This window comes from Halichoerus grypus, chromosome 14, assembly GCF_964656455.1.
Source record: "Halichoerus grypus chromosome 14, mHalGry1.hap1.1, whole genome shotgun sequence".
In the NCBI taxonomy this organism is placed as follows: Eukaryota; Metazoa; Chordata; class Mammalia; order Carnivora; family Phocidae; genus Halichoerus; species Halichoerus grypus.
In genome coordinates this window covers 2,921,854-2,933,626 of record NC_135725.1, presented here as the reverse complement: position 1 = coordinate 2,933,626, position 11,773 = coordinate 2,921,854, and positions in this window count along the sequence as shown.

The window sequence follows — 11,773 nt, the reverse complement described above, 5'->3', positions numbered from 1 at the left end:
GATTTGAGCAAGCAGTTCACCAAAGAAACTATCAGGGGGCGGTAAGAGATGCTCAGCATCGTGAGACGTGAGAGAAACACAGAGGAAAACCACAATGAACTGTCACTGCACGCCGGCCAGAATTGACAAGACTGAGGATACCAAGTGCTGGTGAAGGTGTGGGGAGGGACTGGAGCCCTGAGGCCCTGGTAGGAGCGATGTAAAATGGTGCAGCCACGTTGGAAAAGCAGTTTGAAAAGCAGCCTCTCGTAGGACTAAACCTGTACTGAGGGGCTGACTCAGCAATCCCACCGCGGTGCGTCTCTCGAGAGCAATGTGGGTGACGTGTCAGCACGAGAATTGGGTGTGAGTGTTTAGAGCGGCTTTACTCATAAGATCGAAAAGCTAGAGACAACGCACACGTCCATCAGGTGCGAACAGGTTCACAAGCTGTCGTGTATCCCTACATTCCACAATACAAAGAGGCGATGTCTGTCACTTGCTAGCGCGGATGATCCTAAAAGCACGATGCTACGTCAGACTCTGCAGAACATGCCCTGCACGCCGTGAACACACAGAGGAGGAGAAGCAAGCGACAAAGCAGATCCGTGGCTTGTGCTCGTGGGAGGGGACTGACCGCAGAAAGGCAGGAGGGGGCCCACCACGTGAGGGAGATGTTCCGTCACAGCCGAGGGGTGGTTGCAGGACTAACTTGTTAGAACCGTCTGCGCTGTTTACATGGCGCATCTCGGACACCTGGTGGCTCAGTCGGTTATGCGTCTGACTCGTGATTTCGGCTCAGGTCATGATCTCAGGGTCGTGGGATTGAGCCCCGCCTCGGGCTGCACGCTCAACACGGAGTTTGCTTAAGATTCTCTCTCCCTCTCCCTCTGCCCGACCCCCTCCAAAAATAAAAATAAAATAGAAATCTTAAAAAAAAAATGGCGCATCTTATTGTGTGTAAATTATCCCCCCATAAAACTGACCAAATAAGGAAAAGAAAAGAAGCATTTTTTAAAGCATATTCTTTTTCTTTTTTTTCTAATAATCTCTATGCCCAATGTGGGGCCTGAACTCACAACCCCCAAGATCAAGAGTCACATGCTTTACGGACTGAGCCATCTAGGAGCCCCTAAAGCATAGTCTTAATTTAGGGCCACTTTGGAGAACGTTGAAAGGAGGACAACAGTTTGAGGATCAGATTAAATTTGAAAGGTCTAAAAGGAACAATGATTCAGCAGTAATTTGATGCTAGGGAATCCAAAAACTGGGGGCACAGCACCACCTAGTGGCCCAATTGTGCATTTAAACGATCCTAATCTGGTGAAAGATGCATCTAAAAGTTACAGACTTTGACTCTTCTAGTCTTTAAGTAAAGGTCTAGTAAAAAGTGTTTCTAATAAAAATTTTACCAAAAGTAACATAATAACATTTTATACCTACCGGTAAAAAAAAGAAAGCATTACCTACCTTTGAGCAACAACGAAAATCATACTTTAGAGATATTCATTTTAATTAGAAACAAAACAAAATTGCCTGTTGCCACTATTATTTAACATTTTTCTGGAAGTTTTAGCCAATTCATAAGATTAAAAAATAAATAAAACAGAATCAAGATGTAAAATTATTTAAAAGGAGGAAATAAAATGACCGCAATTGGAAGGTAATGGAGCAATGTATTTAAAACATAAGAGAATCATCTTAAAATTCTTACGATGCATTAAGTGATCAGATACCAGATTAAAAGTATCAAAAGTAATAACTTTTCTATAACAGCAATCACAGACTATAGGCTAAAATGATGGAACAATTCTATTAATAATAAAAGCAGGAGCAACAAAACAAAATAAAATGCCCACAGATAATCCCAAAGGCAATGCATAGTGCCTATGGAAGAAAACTATCAATATTTACTGAATGGAGTGTAAAAAGGTTTATATGGTGAGACATATATCATTTCCTTTTTTTAAAGATTTTATTTATTTATTTGACAGAGAGACACACAGCGAGAGAGGGAACACAAGCAGGCTTCCTGCCGAGCAGGGAGCCCGATGCAGGGCTCGATCCCAGGACCCCAAGATCATGACCTGAGCCGAAGGCAGACTCTTAATGGACTGAGCCACCCAGGCGCCCCAACATATATCATTTCTTAATGGAGAAACTTACAGAATATATATGTCACTTCTCTTCAGTTTATCTTATATATTTTATGGACCTTCAGTCATATACACATATGTAGTATTCAGATTAACTTCGATTATATGAACAAGTTTTCAAAGCAATCCTGTAATGATTTTGACTGAAATTCCACATAAATACTACATATCTATATGCCCATAAACAAGGTACCACATTGTATCACCTTCTTTTTTTTTTACTTTGTATACTAAATGCATCTTTTGCAGCTTGCCTTCTTATGCACAAAATCACCATTTTGAGATGCATTCATGTGACTGTGTGTAGTACTCTTTTGTAGGCGTGCCCCCCAGTTCATCCACGCTCCTGTGGATGGACATTCGCGTTACCACGGACAGCGCAGCCCTGACTACGCCTCATGCCTCCAGGCGCATGCGTGCACCCGCTGGCAGGTGCACACATCTGAGGGCAGCCTCGCTGGGCCCTGCATGCACCTGCTCAGCCTCCCAGGTACGAGGAGCTGCTACCCCAGGAGGCGATGCATGCCAGCCTTGCAATTATCTGCTCTGTAAGGGCTAAATACGTGCCATGGACTGAATTGTGTCCCCCAAATTTGTATGGAAGCCCTAGCTGGGATGGGATGGTATTTGGAGGCAGGGCCATTGGGAGGCGATCAGGATTACACGAGGCTGTGAGGGTGGGGCCCCGTGGGGGGGTTAGTGCCCTTCCAGGAAGAGACACGCGACAGCTTGCTTCCTCTCTCCCCTCTACGTGAGCTCGCCGCAGGGGGCGGCAATCTGCCGGCACCTTGATCTCAGACCCCCAGCCTCCAGGACTGAGAGAAATAAATGTCTGTGGTTTGAGCTGCTCAGTCTCTGGTGTTCTGCTGCGGCCCGAGCAGACTCATGCCATATACCCTGAGCAGACTCATGCCATATACCTCAGCTATGAAACTATGTATTTTGTTAGTAATAACCAAACTGTTAGTGCCTTGATTAATAGAATTCCCAAAATTGCTTTCTCATGTCAGCCAGATAATTTATTTTGCAAGAGGTTGATACTGTAAATTTAGAATGCGATGACATATCCATATCATTCTTATTTTTTTAAGTTCTATTAAATAGATCATGTCTGAAAATATTCAAATATTTTCAGCTATGCTCTGTGGCAGGGAACACGCTGAGGACAGACGGATGGACATGAGAGGGAGGGCTGGGCGCCGCTGGAAGTCAAGCTCACAGATGGGGCCGTTGTCGGGGGTGGGGCCCCGTGCAGCCCCGTGCAGCCCAGCGAGGGCGCTGGGGAGGACGGGGTGCAGGGAGGCTTTGGGACAATGCCACCAGAAGGTCCCACTCGGGGTCTGTGCGTGTGTATGTGTCTGTGCACGCGAGCACACACGTGTAGAGGGGGAAAGAGCAAGCGCAGGTAGGTCGAGGGTTGGGGGGTGGTCCTGCCCTTGGGGTGTGGCATCCCAGACTGCCCCACTCTGGTCTTCGCCCGCATGCTCCTGACTCATGTTCTGCGTCGAGATGCCGTGTGACCAGCACCCATCAAATCAGGGCTGAGCGATCTTGGAAAACAAGCCAGACCACAGCTCCATATCCTGCGAGTAATGAAATCACTCACCTTTTGGAGAAATAAAAGCCTAATTCCGAACGTTACAAGAAAAGCAACCAGGCCTGTGAATCACATAAAACAATAGGCAGATAGATGTGATTTGGCTGGAGAGGGACAGGTTTTCTGATTGTTCTGTTCAGATTTCTAATATCTTAATTATTTTTAAAGTTAAATGAGTGCACGTTGTTGACACAAACCAGGAGCTCAGAAAGAAGTCGTCCTGGGGGAGGGGGAGGACTGAAAATATTAACACAATGAGTAACTTGGCCTGGAATTTAAATACCGCGGACCAAGCGCAATGTGGTTAATGCTTAGCCTGGCCTCCTTCCAAGGGAGCAAAATAGGATATAGCGAAGTGGAAAAGAGAATTTACCAAAATGATGACTGTGACCTTCAGGACTGCTGTAACCACAGAGCCCAGGACACGCGCAGGGTTTTCAGGCCGGCATCTGGCCCTCAACGCCCTTTGCAAACTGGTCACTAATTCTCCCACAGACCGGGTAACGTTGGAAGCACAGAGCTGCTGTGGGGTCAGCACCGGGGACCGAGGAACTGCAGGGCCTTGGCAACCGTCTCCCCAGGGACCGGAGCCGGCGGGAGGAGGCCAGGGACAGGAGCGACCTGCAAGCCTAGCGGAGGCGTGAGAGGCCCACCTGCTCCAGCCCGCGGTGGCAGAGCGGGAGGCACCACGCGGGCCGGCCGTCGCGGGCCTGGCAGGGGGAGGGGGGCCCTGAGTCGGCACGTGTCCCGCATCCATCCCGCCCCGCTCCGAGCACTGTACATCCACCACAATTGCTCCCTGGATGACCAAGCATGTTCACTGAAGACGTGAGCACCCCATCAGAACATTCTGGAACAAATCTTTGGTCACCACGAGGGTCCCGGGCCTGAAGAGTCCTCTGGGCAACCAAGAGCCGCCACACTGGTGCAAACGTGATTGCTGAGGACAGTGCCACGAGGTCTGAGAGCTGGGAGACACGTGTGGGGGCCGATGTCACGGCCAGCTGGACCACGGGCGCCCAGCTGCATGGCCAAACAGAGTTCTGGGCACGTCTGGGTGAGACTCACCCCGGAATCTGCCCTCCCCGGTGAGCATGGGGCTCGTCCCGTCCGTGGAGGCCCAGATAGGGCAGAAAGGGGAGTACGCCCCTCTGTGTCTGACTGCTGAGCGGGGACGCAGTCCTCTCCTGCCCCCGGGCTAAGGCTCAGGCTGCCACTCACACCGTCAGCTTCCGAGTCTCCAGCCCTCGGACCGCAGATCTCGGGACTTTCCAGCCTCCATAACTGCGTGAGCCAATTCCCTGCAATCAACTCTATGTGTTACGTTTCTCTGGAAAACCCACACCGAGACACGCATGTTCATTAACAAAGACAAGAATCAAAATTACATTTGCAGCACAATCCCAATTTTATGTACGTAAATACATATACGCAGATGTGTGAACCCATCTGGGGAAGAACACAGCAAAATACCCCGGTGGTAAAAATACCCTGGAGTTGTGGGACCACGAAGGATTACCGCTTCTTTATCTCTATGTATAGTCTGAGCCTAATTTACTTTTTTCAGAAAATAATGAACATCCGTTTTTTTTTTCTAAAATCATACCACCCACTTTTAAAGGCATTTATTTGCAAACAACAGAAATATGGAAACTACCCATATGTCCATCCACTAGTAAATGGACAAAGAGGTGGACCATCCGTACGAGAGACCACACGGACATGACAAGTCGCTGGCCCGCGTCCCCGCGCATCACAGTGAGGTTCAGACATCCTGCAGAGTGTCCCATCCCATGACACCCAAGTCAAGAACGGGGGGCCAGTGAGGGCAAGCAGACGCGTCACTGTCTGGGGAGGGAGGGTGTTCATTGAAGAGGACACAGGGAGACTTTGGGGGTGAAGGAAAGGTCCTGGGTCATGGAGGTGGTCTCACAGGTGTGTACCTCTGTCAAACGCACCAAATTGGACTTTTCCAAGTACATGCAATTGACAGTATGAATACTAAAGCCTTCGTAATGTTAATTTGTTTCAAAGCAAACACCGCCTGGTTATAATTGAGTGATCGGATGAGGGAATGAATGCATGAATGCATGAGTAAAATCCAGGGTCGCCTGGCTGCTTCCTGAAGAGCCACCCTCCCTGGGGCGCCCTCTGGCCAGGAAAGCCTGTCCCCCAGGGCAGCTTCCTCTCTGGGAGTCAGTGGACGGGACATCCTGAGGTGTGGTCCGCAGGCTCTCAGAGCGTCCCCGGGGGAAGGGCCCCAGTTGTCCACCGTTGAGATAAGCTTCCCCCCACCACCTTGACGGGTGGCTCCCAGCGCAGGGTGCTTTCTCGTTCTCGGCTCTTTCCCCCGGGACGCTGGTCACTGGGAGCCCAGAGCTGCTGCTGCCGGGGCTCCAAACACCCAGGGAGACCCCCGATGTGTTAAGGAGCAAGGTCAGCAACCAGGAGGCTGGAGGAGGGGCTTCCTGCTGTCTGATTAGGGGCCGGCAAACCTGGGGCTTCCCACTGTCTGGTTATGGGGCCGGCAAATCCCACACACACACACACACACACACACACTCACGCCTGTGGGGTCCTGACAGCTGCAGCCAAACAGGCCCGACTCACACAGAAGACCCAAGAGCAGCAATCGTCTGCCTCATGTCCACACGTCACCTGCTGATACTTATTCACCGACTGGTTTGAGGGGGTTGAGGGCCTTTTTGCTAAGTATCGTTTCTCATTTAATTTTATTCCTTCCAAAAATGATGATCTGTTACGTGTTCCAATGTTGATAGGCTCTTGAACAATGTGGGGGTCCGGGGGCCCCCCCTGCAGTCACAAATCCATGTATAACTTTGGTCTCCCCCCAAAACCTAACTACTGACAGCTGCTGTGACCAGAAGCCTTACCGATCCCATCAAGAACTGACACATACTGTGTCGTCTCTATTATATCCGACGCTCTTCGCAGAAGTCAGCCAGAGAAAAGAAAATGTCCTTAAGAAATCATAAGGACTATAACTTGGCTAATTGAATTTAAATTTTAAAAAATGAAAAAAAATCGTAAGGAAGAGAAAGTACATTTACTGGACCGTAGTGTATTTATTTTAAAAAATCCACATGTAAGCGGACCCACGCGGCTAAAACCCATCTTGTGCAAGGGTTAGCTGTATTTAGAACAATTGAATGTAAAAAGGATCACACACCCACACAAAAACCTAAAGGAAAATGCTTCATTTTTTATATGAGCACTGTGGTCAGTGCGAATGTATCCAAGAGAGATAACTGCTCCCCAAAAAAACAATTTGCAAAATATTGTTTACCATCATTTTCCTGAATTCTGCATATTTTAAGAGCTGGCTATATATTGTTAAAATAGGTTTTTTTCAAAGAAAACATCAAACTGCTCATATTTCCATCTTGGGGCGAATGGTGTTTTCCTTCTGCTCTGCACATCCATTGCTCGGGCTGTAATCACAGGGTGCTTCTCGCTCCCCTGGAAATGCCATGTGACTGCAGGGCCCCCCCAAGCCCCTTCTGTTCCCTGCTGTCCAGCACACCGGGAACACCCCCACTGTGGGACGGGCCGGCCCCTGGAGCTGTCCCCACCACGGTGAGCATCTTCCAGAACTCGCTGTTGTCTTTGGGGAGTTCCCTGGGATACCGTCCTGGGACCGCACTGTGGGGTCTCCCCTGTGAATGATTCCCATGGTTCTGGATAACAGGCTTGTGGACGGCCCTGCCCGCCACCGGCCAAGCGTGAGAACACAGTGTTGGGGGCCAGTCCAGTGCCCCCACACGAGAAGGAGCCAGGGGAGATCTGACAGCAGGACCTGGAGCATTCACACCACGAGACGAGCCCCGGTGTGGACCCCCATCTGCAACAAGGTGCCGTTGGCCAGGTGAGGGTCTTGTTCAGGTTTGTTCTTTCAGGAGCATCAAATAGGACTCTGGCACCTGCCTATCACGGGGGCCAGGAGGTCAGCATGTGAGCACACTGCCCGTGCTGCACGGGAATCCAGGGAGTAGAAAGAAGGTTTGGATTTTGCAGGCACTTATGTTCATGTGCAATCCCATACTGATGCATCACAACCGAGTTTCCTCTTAACTTCCTGAGAGATTTCGCAGCTGGAGCCCAACCGCCTGCCCCCCTTGGACACTGAGTGTCCCCCCTGCAAGGGGACGGGGATTCCCAGTCCTGTGGTCAGCAGCCTGGCAAGGAGTCTGGACAGCCCCTCCTCCTGCCGCTTAGCCGGCGGGCCATGTCCACGCTGCCCCCAAACCTCCCTGAATCTATTTATTTCTCTCCATTTCTGAGGTCAGGAAGCCACCATTTGCCCCCTGGATAACCGTGGTGACATTTCCGCCGGTCCTCACGCGGCTCACTTTGGTGCCAGAGTGACAAATAACAGGTGACAGATGCAGATCTGATTTGTCATCTGCCCGCTCTAAATTCCTGACTGCTCGCCACGCTGTCAACTTGGCAGCAGCGTCCAATGTGCTGCTCAAATTTTATTTAATTAAAATTAAAACCTCAGCCCCTTGGTCCCACTAGCCACACGTCAAGGGCTCAATAGCTTGGCGTGGTGATGGACACCATGTTGGACACCATCGATGTGGAGCTGTCCCCTCTGCTGGGGGCACTGGCCTCTCCAAGCCCACCTCCCCCAGCGTTCCCCACACCCACCACCATCACTCGTCCTCATCCCTCCAATCCTTAGTGCCCCGGGTCCCTCCCCACCCCAGGACCTTTGCACATGCTCTGCCCTATCTAGTTAATTCCTCACCTCCCTTAGAGCTCAGTTTTGGTGCCACTGCCCCTGAGGTTCCCCTGCCTTCCCTGCAGGACAATCAGAGGGCTCCTTCTACTTCTCCAAAGCACTTATCGCTGCTGTAACTCAGATAATGAGCCAGACCACCCATTGCCCAGTGTCTCATTCTCCCACAAGACTGGGAGCGCCCAGACAACCCCCAGAACAGGGCAGTGCCCGGCACAGGGCGGGAGATGAATAAATACCGGTTAAATCAATGAGCAAGTTTACAGCCTGATTCCAACGTGACTAAGTATCAGACGGGTGTTAACGTCTGGCAAAGGGGGCGCCCCTCACTTTTAACGTGGAACAACTGAAGCCGTGAATTGAATGTTTCGCCGATCCGGTGCCCGCTTCATGTGGCATTTACTCCAAGGATAGAGGAGGGGTGGGGGAAACCTGCCCGCAAGCATAAGGATGTGGCCCAGCTCCCAAGGCCCCCGCGGTGAATGAAATGTCCCGTGAATCCCAGAGGCCGTGGTCAGAGAAGGCTGTCAACAGCAGGTGCACTCGGTGGGTCGTACGTCCTTGGGTATTGGGGTTCCCCACTGCCGTGTGCTCTGGGGAAAATGATAGTATGGCCGGCGTCTGCTTCAGTGTGAACCCTGCCTCGCACACACACAGTGGTACGTGTGGGACGGCTTTTAAACCCCAAATAAAACTGAAACTGGAAGGCTTCTAGAAGAGAACCCAAAAAATCTTCCCTACTCAGGTGTAGACAGAGGCTCCTTAGGACACATACAGCAAAACCACGCAAGAAAGTATTGGTGAATCAGCCTCCGCCAAAATGCAAAGCTCCTGTTCATCAAGAGACATCAGTAAAGAATGCACAGCAAGCCGCATACGGGGAGAAAACGTTTGGAAAACACACAGTCAGTTCTTGGCGTCTTCACAGTGACTGTGTTCTCTAAAGCCACCCGAACGCTGAATTTGCAAATACGGGCTGGGACGTCGCTGCCAGGGAAAAGTAGAGCAGGTGCCTAAGAGCCTCTGGTCACATTTTCATCAGCTGATCAAAGCACAACCTCGTTCTATGCTTCTGTTTAGAGACGCCTGATCTAAGGGCTGCTGAGATTCATGAGCATGGGGCTCGGGGCCAGCAGCACCGTCGCTCACGCCCGTCGGCTGGGCTGACGCACGTGTTTCTCCGAGAGACAGATCCCAGCCTTCTGGTGCTCCTGGACACGAGACAGCACTTTAAGCATAGTCCTTGAATTTCAAACAGAGAATCGCCAACAAAAAGCACAAAATTGCAAAACACGTGGCACCGAATCGACCGTGAAAGGGGCCCTTGTTCACGGCATGAGCTGTGGGGCAGACGCTGATCTTGCCCGCCCCGCACGCTCACCAGTGACCGGGAAACGCCCTGAGCCTTCATTCGCGGTTGCAGATACCCTAAAGTGAGCGAGTGAATTCTCGCCTATGGAACCCACAAACAGCGAGGGTCGCCTGAGTCTGATGAAGGACTGCGTTCAAAATATGGGAAGAACGTCTGCACGGCCCGGGTCGGCCCGAGGTCCACGGGGGCCGAGGCGGAGAGCCCCCTGAGCCCCGGGCAGGACGACCGCTGTGCCGTCACCGTCCTCTCGGGGTCCCGTGGGCCCCTGGTGTCCGCGGACCCGAGTTGCTGTCTGCTGTCCTGCCCGGCTCGGAAACTCGGACCGATTCCGGGACGTGTGAGAACGAAGCCGCTCCCCCAGCCTCGTCCAGCGTCGAGGGCAGGACGTGGGCATCTGATCGGCAATGGGTTTTGTTCAGTAAATGTGTCAAAGGAGGGAATCGGTTTCCCAGGGCACGTTGGCCCCTCTGGGGGCGGCCTGGGTGCTCAGCTTTGTCCAGCTCCAGCTGCAGGCACTAGGTCCCTCCTGGGAGAGACGTCCCAGGACCGGGGACTCAGGGGCAGACTGGGGCTCCGTTTCAAGGGCAGGTACTTGCCTCACTTTTGCCCCTTCCTGGGCTCTTGACATGGCACCTCGCCCCTCCTGCACCTCTTCGCTTGGCTGTTTCTCTCCTTGTCTGCCCTCGTGCGTCACTCTCTAACCCACTCCTTTGTTTTGTGAGAAGGCCAGGCGCAGTGCGGCCGTCTGCCCAGGGGCTCGGGGCCCATCCCGGGCTCAGAAGACCGCCTGACACAGGGGGTACCCAGCGCCTCTGTGTGGCGGGGGTGGCCGCCCAAGGCCAGCTCTCCCACTTGCAGAGTTTTCTCTAAACGCCTAGCATCTCTGCGTTCCGTCTCTCACACCGAGTCAGCCTCATGTCCATGGAAGTTGAGACAGCCTCCCTCCTCTCTGCCTCTATGGCAAGTACTTGCATTCCCTGTGCCATTTCAGGGGGTCAACCTGTCCCCCAGTCTAGATTTCTCATCTGGAGCCCACAGCAGCCACGCCGCAGACCCCTCGACTCCTGTCCGGCGCTGAGATTCTGGAGAAATTATCCCACAGATAATTCCAAATGCCATGGAATGCCTGGACCTTCAAGCCCTGAGAAGTTCTAGAATGTTCTAGGTAGGAAGCTAGGAGAAGGGGCCATCGGGAGGTGGGCACAGGCAGGGAAGCTGGCTGGGGACAGAGACTGGGAAGAACCTGGTCCAGGGGCAGCCCTCCTGCGCCTGGGTCTGGCGTCTCCTGCCGGGGGGCATGCACCTGCTGGGATGGGGCTGCCGGCACCCTGTCCGGGAACCACCCTGGACCAACAAGCACCTGCTCCAAGGGTGTCTAGTTCAGCCCCCTCTCCTGCTTTCAAATACCCTCTGTCACTTCAGAAACATCATGGTGACTGTGATTCTAAGCGTTGCCTGTAACATTCCCTGGCAAGCTGGGACATGCCGTGAAGCCAGACCGGAGTCTCTGGGTCTTCCTCCCCAGTTAGGACTGTGGCTTGCAAGTGTCCAGAAGAGTCTGCAGCTCCATTGCTGCGGCTAATGTGACCCTGAGAGCAGCCCCACTCGCCCTCGCTGTGGGACAAAGGGGCTGGGAAGGGATGGTGCCCAGCTGATGTCTGCAGGTGCCTGAGCTGCGGAGACGCACCCTCTGCGGGCTCAGAACACCACCGCCCTCCCACATTCGGACGACACCCAACCCACGCCTCCATCTGCCAGGGCGGGCTGGAGCCGCAGACCTTCCCCGGGGCTGGGCGAGCCAAGGTGAGCCCCTGGCCCTGGACTGCTCTCCCCTTGGTCCCACGTGCGAATCCATCCATCCTTGCAGGACCACATCCTCTGGAGAGCGTCCCCCAGGCCAGCTCTGT